The following is a 24,644-nucleotide window of genomic DNA, read 5'->3' as shown; positions in this document are numbered from 1 at the left end:
TGCTCCAACAAAACTGATATGATCCTGGGGCTCAGTTCACAGATTTGACAGGTAGCGTACACTAAAAGGTTTTCACAGCCATTGTCCTTTTTCCTGAAGCAATGTCATTCCAGATAGTGCTGTAGAAATGTGGTTTCATACCATCTACAAAAATCAAGGCAAGTTCAATTAATTTTAAGCAACCTCTCTCAAATGACTTGCTTCTCTGGTAACTGATAACAAAGTAGAGGATTTAGGACTATTGGTTAGTTAGCCAGAAAGTGACAACAAAAAGATGCTGGCCTAAGACCTTTACCTTGCTGGGCTACTTTCAGAAAGAACCTGTTTACTACATATTTTCTAATGAGACTTTACTCATCTCCTTGGTTGAGCATACATATATTCACACCCATACAGATTGACACACTTCAAAGACTCTACTCAGTATGGACTCTGTGGTTCATTTCAAAAATGAATGAGTGAGATGTCCAACTATATCCCATTAGAGAAAATAAGAAAGGTTAGGAAGGACAGATGCTTTCCTCAGGTGACCTAAAAAGGCTGGGCTGACCGTGCTTAGAATTTTTTTTTTTTTTACTTATTTATTCATGAGAGACATAGACATAGGCAGAGGGAGAAGCAGGCTTCCCAAGGGGAGCCTTATGTGGGACTCAATCTCAGGACCCCAAAATCATGACCTGAGCTGAAAGCAGACATTCAACCACAGAGCCACCCAGGTGCCCGCTTAGAAGCCCTTATCCCAAGTTAGGCATTGGGATGCCTTTATGAAACCCATTGGCCATCTGAATAGATGTTTGAGTGGACAAGTGGCTTTTTCTGCAAACTGTCAGGCCAGGCAAGACTCACCAAAAGGAGATGGTGAGTTCAAGTTCTCTTTTCAATCCTTGTGATCTTAGGGACTATGATGAATCCATGACACAAGACCAAAACCAAACTCTTCATGTTCTTTTAAAGACCAGCTTCTCTTCCTCTTTCTGTCTCTGCTTTTGCATTGCAAACATCGTTTGTTCTTGTTCTGTGTGGTTTTTCCTGTAAATAATGCTACTATTTTCTGTTCATCCGGGTTTAAGCTCTCCCACTGGCCGGTGGAATAACATTTAAGCTCCTTAGCATGTCCACAATCTCTCTCATCTTATCTCACTTCTTTCTTACCATTGTCCCTTTCTTCAAGCTGGACTTACCTCTTTCCTCTGTACTTTGTCTAATATTAACCCCAGTGCCTAATATTGCAGCCTAGCCCTTAGTTGTTGTTCTTTTTTTTTTTTTTTTTTCTCCACCCCGTAGGCCGCCTATCCTGAAGTGTCATTCATTCTGTTGAAAGCTTCCCTGCAAAAAACATACCGGCCAAAAGGCATCTCCTCTATGAACTCACATAGAGGGTCATTTGTGGCATTCTTGCCATCTCAACAAAGGCCTCACTCCATAGCAGGGCATATTATGTAGCCTTTGTGATTATCTCGCCAGTCTCTTTTTTCCTAGCACTTTTATCCCAGGTCCCCATATACACACAAATCTTGCCCTGGGGAACGACACTCCCAGACAGGTCCTTCTTGTCTCCACCTCCCCATATATTCCCTCATCTGCCTGAACTACATCCTACCTCCCCTCCAGGGCTCACTCTCACTTATCCTACAGAGCCCCTAAGAAGCCTCCTCTAAATTGGTTCCATGCTCCAGCAGGCTCTGGACCCACTCTGATCCTAGCCCTCATTTCACAACACTAAAACTCTCCTTTTCACCTCTTTTATTTACTTCACTAGATCGTGAACTCCTTGAAGTCATGGCCACATCTTGTTTATCACTATATCCACAGAAAAATGCCAAATACAAGACACTAAGGAGATTTGCTAGTAGTAAGAATAGATATGGTGCTTAGAGTCTGTCTTATATTATGGTTCACTGTAACTATTTTCTCTTGGGACATAAGTGTTCTAACAGCATGGGTTATGCTTTATACAGCTTCATTAGAAAAGCATGTCGTATACTATTTGTATACAGCAGATAGTTACAGAATATTTTTCTCGAGTTATTCATTCAGATGAGCATTACTTTTCAAACTGTGCTCTCACAAAACTAGAGTTATTTCACTACTGATGTTATTTCTTAAAATATTTTGAGAAATGTCCTCCGCTAATGATTTAGGAACCACCCAAGAAAACCGGCTTTAGTAGTTATTGTGACCTAAGATATTACTCAACTTAGTCATCACACTTAGTCTTTTGAACTCTAACTTCAGGTTATGAGTTAAAATGTCTCAACCCCCAAATTTAGTAATTTGGGGCATATTTATTATAATAGATTGTGAAATTCCCAAGGGCAGTGACAGTATCTGGCATAGTCAATGAATGAATGATTGAATAGAAAAAAAAAGCACGTGACCACCTCCAGAGACCAAAAATGTACTCACATGTTTCCAATGATACCAACCCAATTGGAGTCCATTTTGGAAGAGAGAAGTTATTACAGTGTATTTCTTTTAGCAAAATGAAAAATAATGATAAATCTGTCTCACTGTCTGAGTCACATCCTGTGTTCTCTGTGTTGGTTAAGGAGCTTTGAGCCACTGACAGGTGTGTCAGTATTTGGGTTTGAGTTCTTGCCATCATCTGATAACTGAGTCCTTTCTTTGAAGTCTCCTTTTTCTGTCCCTCCTGCTTGGGATTCTAGATTTTCACCTACTTAAGCTTCTTTCCTCATAAACTCTTACTTTGCTCCATCCCATGTTTCTTTCTGTTTCTTTTCTTTCATTCCAGTTATTGGATTTTCTGACACCTTACTGCAAGATCCTGTTATCTTTACAGCCATGAACTTTTAGGGTCTTAGTGACATATATAGCTTACTGGCATAGATGCTTTTAGTATATACAGTAGATGAGAGGAGCGTGTCCTTAAAAAAACAACTTGGAGCCCTAAACCTCCAAGTAGGGCAAACAGGAAAAAAAAAGTAACATTGTTTTCTTCTTTTAGAAAGTGGCATAAGTCTAGTGAAATAAATGAACAATGTCAAGTGCAAATTAACTCACGCAGAAACAAGTGATAGTCAAATAGAACAATCGTGAGGCCACAGTTTCTTTAGAACAATAACCATGAGAATTTGTTGTATCCTGAGTGTGATACAGTTACCACTGCTGCCATACACATATGGATGTGCATTTGCACACATAAGCATGTAAAGTTGAAACTGAATATGGGCATTTTCTGCTTTGAACTTTAAGAATACTTTAAAAGTATTCCAAAAGTCAACTTTTATTCCTTTCTTTTGCGGGATATTTAAAGAAAAAAAGGAGTCCATGCAAGTGAAGGGGACATATTTCTTGTATAAGCCTTTGCTATTAGCTATTGAGAATACATAGCCCCTATTTTTATCACTCTGAATGGCATATATTTCTTAAAGTAGACCAGGTTCTCAGCAAGTCAGCCATAGTTTTCCAGAAGTACACAAGTAGCTTCAATGACATTTCATCAAATGGTTTCCAAAGTACACGTTTCTAACAAGGCTACTGAGTCAACTTTAAAAAAATAAGCAAGGGGATCCCTGGGTGGCGCAGCGGTTTGGCGCCTGCCTTTGGCCCAGGGCGCGATCCTGGAGATCCGGGATCGAATCCCACGTCAGGCTCCCGGTGCATGGAGCCTGCTTCTCCCTCTGCCTGTGTCTCTGCCTCTCTCTCTCTCACTGTGTGCCTATCATGAATAAATAAAAATTAAAAAAAAAAATTTAGTTTTAAAAAAATAAGCAAGCCATGTCAATTGAAAGAAGTTTAAGAAAACCAAGGCCAACACTGATCAGTGTATTGGAAATGAATGTTACAGCACTCACTATTGCTTCTTTGCCTTTCTGGTCCCTGTAAACCTCCACTTAAAAATAGGAGTGACCCAAACAGAAACTAGGACAGGATTGTGGCCATATGGGATGATATCAAGGACATGGTGGCATTACTCCCCAGGTCTGTAAGCAAATGGCATATTTGATTTGTGAATATTTCTTGGAAAATGCATTTTTATTTTCCATTATTGGGTCAGAATAATGATAGTAGAAGACTCCCTAGCCCAAAAGCTTGAAGACATAGTTCTAATCCCTTGACAGAGGCAAAGCTCACAGTCATATCTTTGAGTTATATTTTCTAGGGTAGTGTTCCCTAAAATGTGTTCTCTACATGTAGTTCCATGAAATGCTCCTTTTAAAAAAAAAAAAAAAAAAAAGAAGGGAGAGTACAAGGGGTAGCTGCATATTTTTTCTCCCTATAAATAGTCACAAAGCATATTCTTATTCAAGTCTGAGAATCCCCGAAATAAGTAAATATCTCTAAATTTATTTAATCTAATCTTTATTTAATCTAACTTTTCCAAAACTTAATATTTAACCATAGATGGTGATGATGATGATGATGATGATGATGATGATGATGATGCTTTGAACTCATAGAGCATTTATCAAAATCCTGAGGAATTAGTATTTTCTGGAATACCCTTTAAGAAAACATGTGTTTTAGACCTTTGGCTCCCTACTTTAAAAAGAGGGAGTAAAATTAAATAATTTATCTGGCTCCTCTACAATCTCAATTCTGTGGTTCTATAAAAATTTTAATTGTGCAGTCCCCAAAGTCAAAAGTTACATAAATGCCAGGAAGAAGGATGATTTTTTTTTCACACAAGGTAAGTAAAACCAAATATTCTTTACTATGTTTTCTTTACTGTCACATAAATGGTCTCTTTCTATCTTAAGTTCCTTCATACTTTAAAAAAAAATAATACAAAATCCACACCCCATTCCTTTTTTTTTAAAGATTTTATTTATTATTTATTTGAGAGAGAGAGAGCATGAGCTGAGGAAGGGTGAGGGAGAAGCAGACTCCCCGCTGATCAAGGAGCCCCAACAAGGGGCGCTCGATCCCAGAACCCTGAGATCATGACCTGAGCTGAAGGCAGATGCTTAACCAACTGAGCCACCCAGGCATCCCAACATTCTTGATTTTTAATTTAATTTGAATTTAATTTCTATTGAGGTTAAGTTTCCTACATAGCATCAGGTTAAATCTGTTTGTATGGTACATCAACAGGAAAAAATAGCCATCGTTTTTCAAGTCTTTATGAAAGTGTGTATTTTCAAGTCTCGTTGCTGATATTGCCCCCACACCGTAAGTTCCTCAGAGAGCATGAACAGTATCTCTTAATTCTTTTAAATGTTCCATTGCATGCAGTCTTCGGTTCTCTGCAGTTGCTTCTTATTTTTGTACAAGTACCCAATAATGGCTAAATTGCTTAAAAGGAAACCACAACACTTTATCTCATGTTTTTAAATGTTCTACAGGTGTAGGGAGAGTTATATTCTTGTTTTTAAACTGTTGGAGAAGCAAGACATTTGTAGAACTAATACCTACTTACAGAGGAGCAAGCTTTCTCTCTACCTGGGATGGGATACATCGCTGTGCCTCCTATGTCACCGTAACTATGTCATGGCTATGTCATCATAACTATGGGGTGGAACTCTTAGACTCTTAATTTACCCAAGCACAAAATCTTTTAAGGACGCTTTCCAAACCATTTGCTATCTAATTACCTGCCCCCCTCTCCACTCCTCAATTTAGATGTATAGATCAAATGCTATGAAATGACTCAAAGTAGGAGGGAGAAATCCCTGCCACAGTATAATCATTCCTGCTTATAGAGTTTATATGATGTTCCCAACAATGAATGAATGAATGAATAAATAAATAAATAAATAAATAAATAAATAAATATTTTTTACTGGAGAAAGAGGTCAAGAAAAGACATTTCTTGAGCACTTGCCACATGTCAGGCATAGCCATTATAATTTAATTCACAGAAGTGGAGGTATTATCAACATTCTCCTGATAAAGAAACTGAGGCTTAGAGAGACCTTTTTTTTTTTTTTCTTTTTTTACCAAGGTCACACAGTGAGTGACAGAGTTAAGATTGGAGCCAGTTGCTTCTAATTTCAAGTCTATACTTTTTCTCAAATGGAAGCAGTGGCATATTTTTCTTCTAAAATCATCTAGCAGTCGAAGCGTTGTGTTACAGAAAGGCTTTTAATGAGAACTGAACCGTTGAGTTGTTCTAAGGAGATTTCTATATCCATTTTATCAAATTGCCAAAATTCCAGAATCCTTTTCTCTTTTTGCCTGAATGTATTACATATGTCTAAAAAGGTCTGATAATAAAGTAGAAAATTGTTTTCCTTAGTCATTGATGAGTGTTATATTACAGTTTGAGATGGTTATCTGAAACATGTGTCTGTGGAATACTGTATGTACAATTTCAGAAGAACAGTTCTTCAAAGTTTAAATCAGAACAGAGTGGCCCAAGGGCATTTGTTTGTTTGTTTTTTGCCCCGTCCCTGCAGCCCTGAACATCTCCTTCTGGCTTGTGTGGCATATGTGCTGCCATCCCCAGAGCCCTCTGGTTTGGGTGCACACCCCCTCCCAGGCCTGGAGTGAAGGGTGAGGGGACGGGGGCACACACAGAGAGTGCCCATGCCATTATGTTCCCATCAGCACTGAAGGACAGCTGCTTACGAGTAGGCGGTAAATATCTTCTATTCAGTTTTTTGCAAAAATATGTTGAGATGAAATCCATATAGCATAATGGGTGGCTCAGCAGTTGAGCGTCTGCCTTTGGCTCAGGGCATGATCCTGGGGTCCTGGGATCGAGTCCCGCATCGGGCTCCCTGCGTGGAGCCTGCCTCTCTCTCTGCATGTTTCTCATGAATAAATAAATAAAATCTTAAAAAAAAAAAAAGAAATTCATATAGCATGAAATATAACCATCTTAAAGTGAATAGTTCACTTCTGACTGGTTCCAGAACATTTCCATCACCAGAATGGAACCTCTTCCCCTCTAAGCACTTTCTTCCCATACTTCCCTCGCCCCAGCCCTGGCGGCCACCAGTCTGTGTTCTGTCTCTATGAATTTATCTATTCATCAAAATGGAATCATACATGTGACTTTAGTGTCCTGCTACTTTTCCTTTAGCATGATGTTTTCAGAGCTCCCCCATCTGCCATTGTGTATCAATACTCCGTCCCTTTTTATGGCTGAATAGTGTTTCAGAGTATGTCTGTGCTACTACCATTATGTATTCATTTATTTACTGATGGACATTTGGGCTGCTTCTACTTCAAGGCTATTGTTTGAACATTATATGAACTGTGATTACCCCCCAGAAAGCTTATAGCTGCAGACGGAGCATCATAGGGCTGAATCAGATGTTAACCTGCCATTAAGGTTCTTTTTGATGCTAGGCTCACTGAAATGCATTGTTATGCTACTTTGCTGTGATATACAGTGTATGTGGGTTATATGCCCTATGCCAAAAACTAGCTTTTAGATGTAATATGTACTTATTTATGATGTTTTTGTGTTCAGTACTGAACTTGGGAGAATTTTACAATGTCTGTTTGGAGAGCTTAGGTTAGAGATGCAAAAATAAGTCCTCCCAAAAGCTCTAGTAACCAAAAGCGTTAAGTATACTCTTCTGTCAATTAATGAAGAAAAGCTATTGAAAACATTAAATTATCTGGCATGTCTACATATATAATAATTATGCAGCCAAGGCTTTTCCTTTTGAAACAATTTATACATTACATAAACCTAAGTTTCTCATCCAAGTATCATTTCAAGAGAGGCAAGTTTAAATAATGGAGGCAATGGGGAAACATAATATTACGATAATGTTCTTTGGTGCGGTTTGGAGGGTTTTAGGAAACATTTGGAACTATTTTTCTCATAAAGTCACTTAACTATTGAAGTGTTATGATAGCATTTCCCTCTGCGTTGTATACAATACAAAAGGAGTCCAGTTAAAGGAGACAGCAATTCTAAATATCCTGATTAGAGGGATTTCCACTAACCAGGAAATTACATGCTCTGGAATCCTGGTATTAGTTTAATACAGAGATGCAGCAAAATAAGACAGGGCCAGGTGATTTAGGGAGTCCCCTTCACTTTCAAATATCCATTTCTTTGCAGCTTCATTTAGCAAATCTACATTAGACTTTCTGGAATGGATGGAAAAGGACCTGAATTTTCAGAATAAATATTCTCTAGTTAAATTGATGTCATATTTTGTTGAGGAATATTTCTAACTAGATTATAAGCTGATACTTCTCTCGAAACTGCTCTGATGAAGAAAATGTTTAAACTTTTCTTACACCATTATTATTGGCCTCTTTGAAACTTGACAGATATGTGCCTCAAAGGTTCTAAACATCTGTCAAGTGTTAACTTAAATTAAGTTCCCTTGTGGATTGATAACCATTATGTTCTTTGCATTTGACGTATAGATACTCACTGGTGATTGTTTCTTATTATAAAATAGCTATAGCCTTTTTATAAATTTAAATTGTAACAGCGATTAAAATGTAATGCATTTTTAAGGTATATAATCTGTTGAATAAGAAAATGAAAGCCATTTCATGTGTGCTTTTAAGAAGTATAGAATATTTTTGTTATATTGGAGCTTAAAAACCATTTCTGTTGAGGGTTGCAGTGCTATCTATTATTACGGATGACTAGAGGCTATGGCTAAGCTATACATCAGAATGAATAAATTTTCTTGTCAGTGAACGTTGGGAAAGTACTTGAGAGACCAACCTCAAGAAAAGGGAATTTGTTTCAGGCTGTCACTGAAGTGGTCATTTCCAACTCCCTCCCCTTCAAACAAAAATGAAACAGAACAAAACAAAACAGTGGCTCTGGCACCAGGTAATTTAAAGGAAAAACAGGAACCCGGAGAATAACATTGACTTTAATTGAACTCCCCTTAAACATGAAGCATAGTACTTTCGGGAGGGTGGAATGAGGATCATCAGCAACCTCAATTAAACTAGTCGGGCTATTTTTCCATTTCCACATAGAATTTTTGGAGGAGATGGGATCTCAAGCTGAGCACGGCATCCAGCAACCAGCATCTCTCATGGTCTTGCAACCTTAACTAGAAAGTGTGGCCTAAGACACAGGCCACAAGTCTCCGAATAACAACTTGAAAACAAACGATTAACTGTTTCAGTTCCAGGGGCCACACTACAAAAATGAGCAGAATAGAATCACCCTTGGAGCTTAGAGGCTGGCACACCAGGCAGTGGTGTGCGGTGCTGTGTGTGCATGCGGATGAAACACCCAGCCTCGCTGGGGCGAGGGGATCGAAAGCCCAGAAGCCAGACTGGCGTTGCTATGTCCAGGCCTCTGTTCTCACTTGGTAAGGGATCAAAAGACTAATCCTAGACTCTTTCATTGGTGGGTACCTAGTGGTCATTGTTCATACAATTTACTGTAGAAAGATCCAAAATGAGATTTCCTCAGTATAGCCGTTCACCCCAATGCTACCCTCTTGAACAAGGAACAAGCAGCAGAAAACGGGTAGACTCCCTGACTGTAGGACCCCGGGGGTTCGAAGACCTTCTCTTCTTAGCTTTGTTCTGCATGCACATGGTCTGCACTCATACCGCACTTCCCACGCCATCTTTCCCGGGGGATAATACCTATCTGTTCTCAGATTTGCGTATACCAAATTCTATTTACTCTCCATATTTTTCCTCTGTTGCTAAGAGTTTCATGCTGCTAAGTGGCTGCTTTCTTTCAAGTTCCTGATCATTTCCACATCCCCTCCTCACCCCTCCATCTCTAATTGTCTGATTTAAGTCCAGAAAAGTAGTTTCCCTACTTGCTTCATCTGCCTTTTTAGAGCTTAAACTCTTAGCAAAGTGAGTCAAGAATGTATCCAATATTGTGTTTTTGCCAAGCAAGCCTTCCAGATGGTGTCCTCATGGTTGAAGTCCCCCACTACTTCCTGTTACTTCTGTGCCTGTTCTGTAGTCTCTCTTACCAAACCGTGCCCTCTACCTGGCCTGGCAGTCAGGAGTGCACTTACAATAAGAAATATAGACACACATACACATATGCATGTTTATAATCTACAAGACAATTATTACGGTCCTGGTAATGTACGTAGCTCTCTACTTTGAGCAAATCTTTTTCTCTTGGATGAAGCTTTCCTTTAGGCCAGGACTTGCTCTTAATAATAGCACTAATATTAAAAAGCTAGTATTTATTAAGTGATTGCTATGTGCCACATTCCATACTAGGTTATTGCTCGCTATGACTTCATTTGATACAAAATATACTAACAGTAATTCTTATGGTGGAGATATAATCCTCTCCATTTTAACTATGAAGACATCAAGGCTTGGGGAAGTAAAGTAACTTGCTTGCCAAAAGCTGCACCATCATAAGTGAAAAGCCCAGGATTTGAACCCAGAATCCTAATACTTCAATGCTTGCATTCTCTCTCTCTCTCTCTCTCTCTCTTTTAAGAGCAATGATATGACTATAGTGCCTCAGAGGCAAGGAGAGGGAGAAACCAACAGGCTGAAGGTGGGGGAAAGTCTAGAGTGCTGTGTAAAAGATAGGAAGGTCTTTGCACGCCCATTGCAGAATAAGAGGAGATTCTCAATAGATTGTTCTTTTTCTTTCTCCCTTGGGCTTCCTGAGCTTCCCAAAGCTTTTCAGGATGATGTCATATAACACAGCATAAGCATTATGGATCTCCATGATCATCAACCCAATGTCCCAGGACTCTGCCTCATGCAGAGCTTGTGCACCAGCTGCCAGTAGTCACCCACATGGGGCTGCTTGACTGCCTTGGTAACAGCATCGGCCCCCTTAGAGAAGTACTTGGAGATGTGGGTGTGGAAGCCTTCCAGCTTAGTGCGAAGGTGTGCACACACACTTTCCCTGGACAGCCACTCCAAAATTATTCCCATCCTCGATCTGAGGTATCTGTAGCTGCAACCAGGTGGTGACCAGATTGAGCTGCTCCATGACATCCTTGATCTCAGGCTTTAGACATTAAACAGGGACCACAATCTTATCTTAGTTCCCGGGGCCACTGCGAGGACCTTTGTCTTCATCTTCCCCTTTCTTCTGTTCATCTTTGTTTTCTCTCATCTGCTGTTTCTTCCACTCAGCCTTCTCATTCTTCTTGACTGGATCAGGCACTGGGATGTCCAGTGGGGCCTTCAGATTGCTCAGGTTGGCTTCATGGAGAGTTGGCTCCTTTAAAAAATGCATCCACTTCAGGGGCGCCTAGGTGGCTTGATCAGTTAAGTCTCTGGCTCTTTTTTTTTTTTTTTAGGATTTTATTTATTAAAAAAAAAAAAGATTTTATTTATTCATGAGAGAGAGAGAGAGAGAGAGGCAGAGAAACAGGCAGAGGGAGAAGCAGGCTCCACGCAGGGAGCCTGATGCAGGACTCCATCCCGGGACTCCAGGATCACGCCCTGAACCGAAGGCAGACGCTAAACCACTGAGCCACCCAGGGGTCCCCAGTGTCTGGCTCTTGATTTCAGCTCAGGTCATGATCTCAAGGTTGTGAGATTGGGTCCCATGTCAGGTTCCATGTGGAGCCTACTTGAGATTCTCTCTCTCCCTCTGCCCCCTCCTGCATTCATTCTCTCTCTCTCTCTCTCTCTCTCTCCTCCCTCCCTCTCAAAAAAAAAAAAAATGCATCCAACTCAGAAGTCTTGGGGAGATAAGGTTCTCCCTACAGGTTCTCTGTCTTGGTATACAGTCTTCACAGAACACATCCACCTTGGCTTGGGCTTCAGGCTTATCCCTCAGTGTGGCCATGGCCAGGGCAGGGAACCTGGTGTCCCATGAGGAGCAGAATGGGCATCGAGACAGGAAAGTAAAAGCAGTGCTCACCACCCGCGTGGCCTTCCTGGGCAGCAGGGAGTCAACAGTTAGTACTTGCTCCGTAGTTAGTACCTGCTTGCCTTTGCCTGTTCCCTTGCAGTACCTTAGAAGTGAATCATACCCTTTAAGAGCATACCGTCCTGCATAAAAATTCCAAGTTAAATCAATCTCGTTCAACCTTGTGTGTTGGCATACAGACCTCATAGTCGCAAAGTTTTCATCCTAGTCGGTTTCCCTTTTTTTTCCCTGAAATTGTCTGGGCATGTTTACCGCTTGCTCCTTTGTTTTATCCCCCATGGTTTCCGGTTTTATGATTGTCTCTGAGCATTTTCCTCCCTCTTCCCTGTCCAAAATTTAGCTTAGAGGCTTCTTGATGATACTGGGAAATGAAAGATAGTCTTTCCTACCTTCATGTAAAACACTTTCCTAATGTATTCTTTCCTTTGTTGGAGTTCATAAAACCAACTCTTAGCACTGTCCATGTGGCCACCTGTTTGCTCCTTATATCTCACTTTTGCTTTTAGGGTTATAACCTTTCCTTTAAAGAAGAGATAACCACCACTCATCAATACCACCCCTCCCCCATCCTCCCTACAACTATACCCTCCTCCCCAAGTCCTTGAATTTTCTTCCTAGATGGCGGTTACAGTAGTTCTCCCTTCTGGTGGCACATAAGAATCACCTGGTATAAACAAATACCAGTGCCCAGGGACTATCCCAAATCAGTTGAATCAGAGTTGTTGGGAGTGGGTCCTAGATATTTAAAACTCCCCGAGTGCTTTAAAACTTCTGATTTGCATCCTCATTAAGAATCACAGCATTATGAACTTTGTCTGGCAGTAGCATTCATTCCCACTGCATTGAACAGAAGTGGGTACATTTTATGAATCTTGGCAGGCTCCATCTCCTACTAAGATTCATGCTGTAGGAAGACAACGTGCCTCTTACTTAGCTTGGCTACAGCTTTGTTCACAGCCATGAACAAGTTCCATGAGGATTCTTTTCTGCCTGCAATTAGTAACAGCATTGTGCCTACCTCCTAAGGTCTGAGAATACTCCTAGAGCTTTGTGGTATATCTGCAATCACCCTCCACGGAGAGCCCAGCACCTTTGGTGTACTTCCAATTGCACACTTGTCTTCCTGTCTCTCTTGGCATGTATTCTTTTGCTGACTCTTCTCTTTTCATTCATTTTCCTCTCTTTTCTTAACATCTTTTTCTTTCGGATTCCCTTCTAAGATCTTTTTGTGCTTCCGTTATAATCTAGGTCAGAGAGATGTCCTAAGGTCTATTCATCTTCTCTAGCAGGAAACAAACTAGCATCTAGAGTAGACTCAACCAAGGCAGGAACACAAACAAAAATACTGCCTGGAAGATATGATTCCTACCTTCTAGAGCTTACTTTTAGTTCAGAAGGGGAAATGAAGTTACGGGAAAGCAGCAGAGCACATATGTAATCATCAACATTCTAGAGTCTCAGAAAAAGCATCTTGAGGAAGGTTGGTCTTGAACTAACCTTTGAAGATAGTAGAGGGCACCTCAATTTGATTGAATAACATCAGTGGAGGTGCAGTGGTGGAATTCAATATGGATTATATATGATGGAGAATTTGTCCCAAGGAGAGTGTGAGTTCTAGGGAAGAAGAATCGATGGGATGGGGTTGAATTAGGAGAGAAAAGTAGTTAGCAGGATGATAAGATTAATGATTCCATCCCCCTTCCCTATTCACAACAATTGCTAGACTCTAAGATATAGAGGAGAGGTCAAGCATTGCATCTTCAGGGTGTTCCCATGCTTAGCATAGAGTCTAACAAAGAGCAGTCATATAAAATATATTTAGGAATGAAGAAACTCTCAACCTAGGAGGGTATTATAAATCCCTTTAGAAGTCAGGTGAACTTAACATACTCTAGTCTTCAGAAACAGGCAAGTAGGTAACACACACACACACACACACATACACACACGCACAATTTTTCCATATAATTACAGGGGCTTCAAAGACTCCCTGAAGACCATTCACAGTCTCCAGGTTAATAATTAGTGATTTGGAGGTAATATGACACATGATTTATGTATTGAATATTATTTAGACTTTCTCCTGTTACAAAGGAGAAATAGTACAAATAGTTACAAAGAACTATACTACAAATAGTTACAAAGAACTATTCCATCGTGTTTTTCTAGTTGTAGAGAAATTCTTTTAAAAAGGCATTATGGGTAGATTTTATTGTTGTGAAAGATAATATCTATTTCTGTGAACATCATACAAAGTCTACTCTAGACAACTTTTTCAACCAGTTGATTCCCATAATTCTAACTGGTTTTGAAAAACTGATGAGTGCATTACTATTTTTACAGAGACCACTCTTCAATAAAATTTTAATTTTATCCCACAATAACATTGAATTACTTTTGCAGTTTGCCTGTGTGACCATATACAGATAAAGAATAATGAAAAGAATCCCAAAAAGTTGTGCCAAAAGACACAATATTTCCAACAACTTTCTTTCTATGACATATGGAAGAAATAGCCTTTTTAGTTAAGCATGGGCAGTACCACAGTAGGCCCTTAATATCTGCCTACCTGTTCAAAACTATTCAGTACTTGAGTATAAGCTATTACTAGATAGTATTTTGACTAAGAAGAAGCTAAAGAGGGGAAAACATTCTTAGGAGTGAAAGTTTTGAGGGGCATCTGGGGGGCTCAGTGGTTGTCTGCCTTTGGCTCAGGTCATGATCTCAGGATCCTGGGATCAATTCCCGCCTGCATCAGGCTCCCTGCGGGAAGCCTATTTCTCCCTCTGCCTATGTCTCTGCCTCTCTTTCTGTGTTTCTCGTGAATAAATAAGTAGAATCTTTGGGAAGAAAAAAGTGAAAATTTTGATATTGCTGGCTAGGTATGAGACTCTTTCCTGTTCATCACCTCCCTCTTTCTGAGCTTGCTACCATGTTTTTTATTAGCTTATCCTCAAATCTCTGCACTTAACATCTAGCTTAAAACATATTTCTCCAACAGCTTTTTTCCTGTATCTTCATGGTTTTCTTTGAGTGCCTTATGCAGCTACGCCAATCAAAAATAATAGAAAGACGAGAAGATATGATAAGGGATGGAGGGTTGTTGTCATCATAGTTTACCATCCTCACTACTCTGGTATCTGGGAAGTTTTTATACCAGTAATGCCACTGATAGCCACCAGTGCAAGGTGAAGGATTCAGTGGTAGCTATTTAGAGCAGAAATTTCAAACAAACAAACAAAGAAGAAAAGATCTGAATTCATCAACTAGTTCTGGAACTTTTCTGGGAGACTCTCTCCAATTATGGCACCCAAAACATCCGTAACCGGCATATCTAGTCTAAGCAAGTTTGTTTTGTTTTCTTTCTGGAGCAAGTTGCCTTGGTGTGAGATGGACTTACCAATATATAGTCTCTGCTCTGCATCAATCATTCATATACCATTTCAGCTAATCCTTAAAATAACCCTAAGAAGTTGCTCCCATTTAATAAGTGAAACAACAATGGTTATCTTGTTGGCCCAGGGCTACTTACCTGAGAGGTGATTACCCTGAAATTTGAGTCCCAGACAGTTTGCTTCTAAAAGTGCCTTGCAACAGTCCCCCTTCTAATGAAGGATTTTTACTCACGTATCCTACCTTCCCTCCCAACTCTGTTTCTAGGATCTATGTGACACTTCAGTGAGAACAAAATTTAGTTGGCATTGTTATCCACTTCTCTGGAGTCATGAACAAAATACAAATAAAACAAGATCGAAAGTCCACAGTTTTGCACACAAATGTCTTTGCCATTAACACCAGCAGCTTTAGTCCTACCAGGCAGAAATGATCAAGTGTATCTCTTTCAAAGAATACATCCATATTGTTTTCCGATAGAAGAGTAATATGTATTTGTCAGAAGATGACCTAAACTGATCCATTCTTTAATAAACCAAGGAAGTTGGATTGTTCTGCTAATCTGTGAATGAATGGTCTTGTCAACATGATCCCAAGAGACTGGGAGTGACCTTTTGTGGATATGGCTTTGGGTCAAGGAATGTGAGGCCAATAGGAAGCAGCCTCATTTGACCTTTGAGCCCTTCGTGCGACTCTAACTTTAAAATCTCCAAAGGCAGAAATGGTTTTTTTTCCCCTATATAACATGTAGATTGGGAGTTTGATATTTGTTAAGTCTTGTGAAAATAAAATTTGAACTTAAAAATAAGTACATGCTTCTTATAACTGTTTAGGTTCACTTTTCTAGCAGCAATCACCTTCATTTCTGTGAAACTGAAACTTTATTAAGCAACCACTTGTGCCAAGCACTATGCTGAAGGGGTTCCTATAAATTATTATAATTTACCCTCTCAGTGGTCCTATGGCCTTTTTTAAAAGGATCATGCCAATAATGAGGGAACAGCAGTGTCGTGTTTGTTATAATGACAGTAATTTCTTCCTATCAAGATAGGTTTTAAAATGTTACACTTAGGATTTTGTTATCTTTCCCTCCAAGAAAGGATACATGCTATTTATGAGAAGCTCAGCTTAATCATATCAGATGAGCAGAATTCTGTTGTTTAAAATGTTGGTTCTGACCAGAGAACTTTGGATACTGAAGGCCCTTACTTACTCTAAGACAGTTTAACACCAGAGCAGGTCCAAAGAGTGTTTCATGCATCTTAAAATTTAAATTTAAATTTAGCCAATCAGGACTCAAAGCTAGTATCAGTGTTGATCATACAAAGGGAGATGTTTCTAATTAACTAACTTTAAAGCCCTATCTTAATCACTTAGAGCATTCTTGTGCACATCTGCGCTGCAGGAGTAACTGGATTACCTCCATGGTGTATGTGTGTCGGGCTGTGCGTGTGTGTTTAAAGCAATGCTATAACTCTGTCCAAATGGGATTCAGCACTGCTTTAAAGTTTAGAAGCAAATGTGTACTTAGTAACATAGTTTAAAAATTGAAACCCCCTTCTACCTTATATGTTCTTCTCTTGTAAATTGGGCTTGTTTGTGGAGGGCAGCCATTTCAAATACTGTGACACATACACCCCAGAACTTCTTCCCCTCTTCTTTCGATCTAACCCAAATGAGCACCAGAGCCAGGGCCTCTCATGTGGTTTTGCTTCTTCTGACAATGACATCAGTATCTTTCCCCTTGCCTTATTTTTATAAATTGGTGCCCAGAATGAACGGTGATGCCAGTAAAGGAAACTGAGTCCTAGGAGTAATTTTTCATTAGAGTAAATGAAGTGATATGATAAACAAGTAAAACCTGATGTGACAACATGGCACAAAGCTGTGATACAAATTGTTTGGTTCTATTCCTGTGAATGTTTTCTGAAGCTTTTATTATGCCTTTCTCGTGTCTTGTGTGTATATATACTGATCAGTGGAAACATAATTCGTGTTCAGATATTTATTTCTATCAATGAATGACCAGATGGTTCTTGCCTATGTTGGAAGACAACCATTTTCCCTATTCGGTAATTGAGGGACATTCTTTATAACAAACTAAATAGGATGACCAACTCTAGTCCAAGTGAGAAACACGCAGCTGCCTTGCTCTACTTTGTAAAGTTGGCAGAGGCTCACACATGCCTTTATTCTTATTTTTTTAATTGAAATAGTTTGTGTATTTTCCCCACCGAAGTAACACATGCTCATTGTGGAAAACCATGGCAATGCAGACAAAAATAAAGAGGAAGAATGCTTATAAATTGATTTTTACTACCCATAGCTAGCCACTTGGAGATTTAATGATGGTGATGAAGATACAAAACTGATGTTTATTTGAGTGCATACTCTTTGCTGAACACTGTGCTAAGTGGTGTACACAAATTAGTTTATTTAATTCTCCCCCACAGCCCACTGATGTAGGTAATGGTATTGGCCTCCCTTCGAAGCTGAGAATACTAAAGCTCGGAGATGCGAAATGAATTGCCTGGATCACACAGCTCCCAGGCCCCATAGTAGCAGACTTCATTGAACCTGGGATTGCCTGCCAGCCAGCCCCACTGATTGCTAAGGGTTAACTGATGAACTCTTCATTTGTTGTATAGGTTTCAAATATTTTCTTCCCTTTGGCATGCTGCCCTTCAGTTGTATTTATGAAGCATTAGGTATGTTAAAACATCTTATTTTTACACAGAGGAACCTGCTCTTTGCTTTTAGGGTTTCTACCTTTAGTGTCATGTTTTAAAAGGCATTTTCTATTCCTAGATTGTAACACAGGAGGGGGAAATAAAAGAAATGCTAACAGTACCAGAAGAAAATAATCATAAGCCAGAAAGCCAAGGTGTCTGCCAAAGCTGTCACCAACAGGAAGAGAAAGGAGATCTGAGATGTGTCCGAAGGCAGTAGCAAAAGGGGAGAATAAAACTAGTCCCTTATTATATCCACTGAGCGCAGCCTGCTCAATAAAGCAGTTACATGCACTTCCTTTCTTGCCTCCTGTCCTCCCCTCGAGCTCCTGCAGCAGGCTCTAGACTAAGAGGAAGGGCTGGAGCAAAAGAGAGGAGGGCTTGTTAAATAGCTGGTGCTGTTGGAGGGTCTCTCTTGGGTGAATAGGCAAATGCAATAGGCAAAACCAGCTCTTCTGTGTGGTGCAGAGGTATGTTCTTTTGAGGCCTTCTTGGGAAGACCTCATACACAGAGGGATTCCCCAGCATGGATGAAACCCTCTCTGGGTGACCTCTTATCATTTCCTTCTCTCAGATCCTGACATACGGGTATGTCCCTTACCCTGACATCAACCTCCTTAAGCATAGACCTTTCAATATGGTGCATGCATGACTAACCTCCACTAGGAACATGCCGTGGGAGGGAATCAAGTATCGTCTCCTATTCAACTGGTAAAAATGGAGGCTTCTTTCATTGCTGCCCAATCTCCTTGCCCTGCCGTGTGGACTTCACTCAGCTTCCAACCTTCAGAATCCTGACATCAGGGCTATTGTCAGGATCTATGCCCCATATGCAGTAGGTTCTCCCGAGAATACTTCTCAGCTCTGTTCTAGGAGCAGGTGGAGGTGGCAAGATTTTGAGTTTCAGCAGCTTGGAAGTCATCCAGTTTGGGGAAAGAGATGCCAACGTCCCTTCTGGCAAACATCCCAAATCTCTACGAGGAATTCTCATGGAGTCCAGCTACACCAGTGAATTTCCTCCTCATATTTAGGCTGTTAGAGAGTGATGAGTAAGAGTCATGGGACCAGTATATCCACCTTTAGCAAGTCCTGTAGAGGTGTGTTTCACACTTCCTTTTGGCATTGGTAGATCTTAATCCTCAAGGTTAGGACCTCAGCTGAAATAGGAAAATAATAGGAAAAGTCCCATTTTACACCATGTGACGTAGAATTATTTATGTTGTGAACATATCACGTGATTTAAAAGTTTCTATTTTTTTTCCCAAAGTGTATCATTATTTATCACAGATACCTTCTCATTAGTTTATTATTTTTTTAATAGTGACCCAAGCCATCAATAAATTGATACTCATTTCTTCTAGAGATATAACTCCATTACAATAATATGAAAAAAAAAATTGTATCAGAGAAGCGTTCTGTATTGCAAAGCCATTTCTGTGTCACGGTGTGTCGGCCTTCGAAGCAGTATTTTGTTGATCTTGGTGACAACAAATTCAATATATCTAATAATACTGCATAGCAGGTCTTCATTCTCTTTCCTATTGATGTGACAGTCACTCTTTAATGAAACCTTATTTTGTATACTATTTGCATTGTAGATCAGGAACGAAGAGCTGAGTTTGCTTAGGCAATAGCTGATCTGTTTATACTTTTTATATTCTTCCATCAAGAAATAATTACCCTTCAACCAACCTTACCTCTTCCTACTTCACATATGCAAACCACCTAAATAAAACATACTCAAACATCCAAACCACACATCAGTATACGAAAACAATCAGGGCCCAGAAAAGCATAAAATTGTGTATGCATAACCCTTTCCACTTCCTTGTACCAAGGCAGTCATTCATTCAGCAAGTACGTATTGAACATCTACTGTGGGCCATAAACCTGTGAGCCAGTAGAGTTGATTTTGCTCATTTATTTACTACAGGGAGTAAAGAATAAGATTTGTTTGAACTCCAGTTCTATAAAATCAAAATGTTATTTCTGGCTTAACAAAGATAGTGTTGTAGTAGGACTTTAGTATCTCTTGGTTGGTTGTCTATAATTCTCTGCTGGAATACATCTACTACCCATGGATTGGTTTTAAATGGCCTTCAGCAGATATTGCTGCAGGGCCATCTGGCCATTTGCTATCTGTACTCCTAAACTTCAGTTCTAGAATAATCTGGCTTTGACTCCCTGAGAACTTGGTTATGCCATGGCATATATTATTAAAATGTTAAATGTGTATAAACTAGGGCACATATTGACAGCTCAGGTAGTATGTAATACTTTAACATAGCCCAACCTAACAAGATGCAGACACCCTCGATACAGCTAAATTATGGAATTAGGTACATTTTTAAGATGACAAGATTTTTTGTTGTTGTTGTTTTATACGAGAACTCCATTGAATGGTTACTTTTCCCAGGATGTTTGTTATTATTAATATTTATGGTTAAAAGCATACAATTTCCACTTGCATCCGATTTAGTATTAAAGGAGATGTTTGCACATCTGTGTTTATGACCCACAAAAATACAAACTGTGACTGTGTATAATTCTCTCTTGAAAACACTTGCCCATATTCATGAGCCCATCATTCAAGGAAAAGCTGTTTCAAGATGCAAAGTGAAAACCTTTTCTGCAGCTAATGTTGAAACTCAAAATAACGTTCAGCATATCCTGAAGGATGACCATGGATTGTTGTGATCCTTCAACAACCAATGTACTATCTCTTTAAAAAGCTTGTAAGAGGGAGGGGTGCCTGGGTGGCTCCTCTGGACTCTCGATTTCAGCTCAGGTCATGGCTCACGTCATGATCTCTGGTTTGTGAGATCAAGCCCCACCTGCCTCCGGCTCTGCAGGGGACCTGGATCCTGCTTAGATTCTCTCCCTTCCTCTTTCTCCCCTTCTTCCCCCCCACCCCCCCCAAAAAAAAACCTGGAAGAGAGAAAATTCAATCATATGTTAAAATGTCTGGTTTTTCTTAAAACAGCAGAGATTTTAGTTTGAGTGGGCACTCCATAAATACCTGCTGATTACCTTACAGTTTAATTAAATGTCTTAAAATTTAGAAAACTGTTGAGTTTTTAAGGAAGCATAAAACTTAGGTACAAAACTCTCTCTCCTTGTCTCACTTTGGTGAATCTATAGCACTTCCCAGGCAGAGTGATCAAGATCTACATCTGTCATCCCCACCTCTCCTCAAAACTTTCTTTTCTGATATTTCCTGTCCAATATCTGTTACAGTTTAGCAAGTCAGAAGCTGGCTCTTAACAATTGACTGTGGGATGAGGCCCTTAATAACTTCAAATACTGAAACTCCTGGATAGAAAGCAAAAAGTAAGTTTTTAAAACAGTAGCATAAAAATAAATTTAGAACATGAGAAATACAAGATGCTTTAAAAATTAATGCATATTTTTAAAGGATTAAGTAGAATTTTAATACATTCATTAAAGTGAACTCAGTGGAGATGTTAAGTATTAGATGTGTATAAAGGGAGACTTAGTGACCTAGAAGCTAGATCTTAAGGACTAAAAGGATAAGAATCCAACACATGTCTAATAGGACTTCCAGAAGGAAAAATTAGAGAAAGTGTTAGAGGCAATATTCAAAGAGATTTGGGCAAGAAATTTCCAGAGATTATTAAAATCATTAATTCTCAAGGTAATACATAGGCTTAGCTTTAAAAGGTCAGAGAGTACAAAAAAGTCTATAATACAAAGCAAAATCCCTTTCCCCAGTCCTTCCCTACTCCTAAGCTCTCCCACCCACAGAGGCACTGCCACTGACAAAATGTTTAATTTTTTCTGGTCTTACGATTTCTTGATTTTTAACATAGATATTTATCTATTTACTTCCTACCAGTAGAAGTGACTTAGCTCTCTCACAGTCTGAGTGTGCGTGTGCACATACAGGCTTTCCCTCACCCTATCCTTCCAATGTGGCTATATCTCAACTTTTGGATAATTAAATATTCTGTGTTTATAGCATTATTGCTATGTAAAAAACGTTCCCTGCTGAGCATCATTGTATTCCGTGATTAGGTTTCCTTCCTTGAGCAACTCTTCACTTTTTCCTGAAGCTGATTATTGCTTTGGCTGTATCTGCCCGGTGTCTGTCTCTATCACAAACTCATTCCTAAGCTCTGTTGCTGTCATTGAGTCATCATTTTGTTACAGTGAGTCACATCAAGAAACCCATCTTTTCCATTTTTTTATTCATTGGATACCTCCATCCTGGAGGCCTCCATTCTCTGGGCCCTTGAGTCAACTATTTCCTTGATCCCGTGTCTCTCTCTTCATTTCCTTTCCCCTTTAAGTGTGGTGTATCTACCACAAGGCATATACATGGGAACTACAATTTCTTAAGAATTCACGTGTGTGAAAATGACTTTATCTTGTCTCACATTTGATTGATATTTGAGTTTTGAGCTTTCATTGAAAATCATTTTCCTCTTGAGCTTGAAGTAATGGTCTATTGTTTTCTACTTTTCAAACTTCCTGTTGAGAAGTCCCGTCTATTTCTGATTGCGTGCATGTGACTCTCCCTGTTTGCTCTCTCAAAAGGCATTACACTTTCTTTTTCACTGCTGGTACTCCTAAATTCCAAAATTCTGCTTGGACTGGATCTTTGTTCCTTTCTTTTGCTGGTCACTCATTCCCTTCAGCACAAGGAATTTTCTTATGTGGTTTCTTTGATTTTCACCTCCCCCCCCTGTGATTTTCCACATCTTCATTTTCTTCAACTCCTATTCATCAATATTGAAACTTAGATGGGCTTCATTTTGTTATCTCTTCCTCTACTTCATTCTTTCCATTTTGGGTTTTCTGCTTTCTGTAAAATTTTCTCGACCTTATCTTCCAATTCATCTAATGATTCTTTTTCAATTACAGTATTTTTGGTTGCAAGCAGTCATCTTTGTTCTTGAATGTCCTTTGTTATTACGCTCTGTTTTTCTCACCATGAATGCAGAAATCTTATTTTATCAGTGTGGATATTATAGGGTTGTTTTTTTTTTTAATTTTCTTCTGTTCTTCCCTTTGTCTCCATTTCTTTCAAGTTCCTTTTTCTGTACTTGTTTGCTTGGTCATATTTATTTCATGTGAACAGTTTTTTCCTCAAAAGTCTCATGGTCCCTGGATCTCCATTCCTATTTGAGAGTAAGACCCTGAAAGATATTTAGTATTTCAGAGACAGGGCTCATGGACTAGTAACCTTTTTCATAGAATGAGCAAACAGGGGATTCACTTGTTTTGCTTTGGCATCCCCACATGTCACTGGCGACAGGTCAGTCCAGTAAGTTTCCAGAGAAAGGTTCCTCCAATCGCCTACATGGGGAATCTATTGCTGTCTGAGAGCCAAATGGTTCGAGAAGGGCTTTAGAGAGGCATCACCAATAAATTGGTATTCTTTCCCTTAATTTCCCTCATCCTTGCCTTTAGCCTTACCTGGTCTCTGGGGCTTAGCCCTTCTGATAAGGAAGCCTCCTTTCTGCTGTTGAGGTGAGGAATGGGAGGTAGGGGTAGAGGGGAGACCAGAGGTAGCTGCCTGGCTGCAGTGGGCTCAGGGAAGTTATCAGAGGGGTTTGTGTTACATCATATAGAATTGCTACCAGTTCTGGTTTCAGTTCTGCTCTATATCTGCACCTCCAAAGGTACCTGATATGTCCGATACCTGAGCCTTTGGAGTTTCTCTGGAACAAATGAACTGCTGCTTCTTGGCTAACATTGCATGCACAAGCAAAATCATCTGCACGCATGGACATGTCCTCCCTCCTCCTCTCTGCTCAAAAACCACTCGTCCGTCTGCTTTTTATCTTCTGAAATTTAGTTGACATTTCTTTCCTATTGTCATCTTTCTCAATTTACCTCTTCTTTGAAAGTCAAGGTCTTTTTAAAAAATTCCCATACCATTATTTTGGTGGAGATTCAAAAGGCAAGAGGGATTTAAAATTGGTATTTGCTCTGCCGTGCTGTCCCCAATCCATTCTTCACACTGCAACAGAGCATTTATTCAGCCCCAACTCAGCCTTAAATGGCCACAAACCACTTGCCTCATATTATTAAGGGCAAAAAAGCCTTCCCCTGGTTATACCTTGGACCTCATTTTTGTCCCTCCCCTCACCCACCTTAATTCCTATTCAACCTCAATCAATACTCTGATTGAGTATTTTGCTTTTTATGCCTGTACCATGCCACCCCCCTTCCCCATCCTCCCTCCCCTGGCCCTTTGCACGTTCTATTGCTCTTAGTGCAGCCCACCTCTCACTACCTCCGCTAGCTAGCTTCCAGTCACCACCAACCCTCAGCTGAAAGACCACCTTCTCTACAGAACCTTCCTTGGCACTAACCCCATCTCCATGACTGGGTTTCTATCATCCTAACACCTATTCTTCCCATGATCAGAGCACCTCCCACATCATCTGTTCCATGAGTGCAACTTGGCTATTTGCTCAGCACTCCAATCTTTGTTTAATGGTAATTGAATGGTTTCTTCTCTAAATATTTTTCACTCAGTATTTTCACAGAGTATTTATGGCCTTTCTTTGCTTTCAAGCCTTGGTTATGTTCTAGTAATAACCCAGCAATTTACCTATCTGTTATATTTTTATCCCTGTTTTCCAAATTTAGAAATACTGGAAAGTATAGAAAAGCTGAAATAAGTGAAGGTATTTGTACACTCAATTTGTACAGTTGAAGACTTCATCTCACATGTAATATTAACAAAGCTGTATCTTCTAGCATCAGTTCAGAATAAAGTCAGTTTCTGTGGCTTAACAATTGAACAACAGTAGAATCAGAACTTG

General features: G+C 39.7%; 1 protein-coding gene and 1 pseudogene across 22 annotated transcripts in view; one reads left to right on the top strand and one right to left on the bottom strand.

Annotated features, from left to right (window-relative positions):
* The window catches only part of GTDC1 (glycosyltransferase like domain containing 1), a 427,409-nt gene that overhangs the window by 287,035 nt on the left and 115,730 nt on the right, over positions 1–24,644 (top strand). The window lies entirely within an intron of this gene.
* On the bottom strand, positions 10,463–11,641 carry LOC140611952 (proteasome activator complex subunit 1-like; annotated as a pseudogene).

The sequence above is a fragment of the Canis lupus genome, chromosome 20, assembly GCF_048164855.1.
Source record: "Canis lupus baileyi chromosome 20, mCanLup2.hap1, whole genome shotgun sequence".
Taxonomy (NCBI): domain Eukaryota; kingdom Metazoa; phylum Chordata; class Mammalia; order Carnivora; family Canidae; genus Canis; species Canis lupus.
The sequence above is the reverse complement of the archived record's forward strand: the minus strand, read 5'-3'. Positions and strand labels throughout refer to the sequence as shown.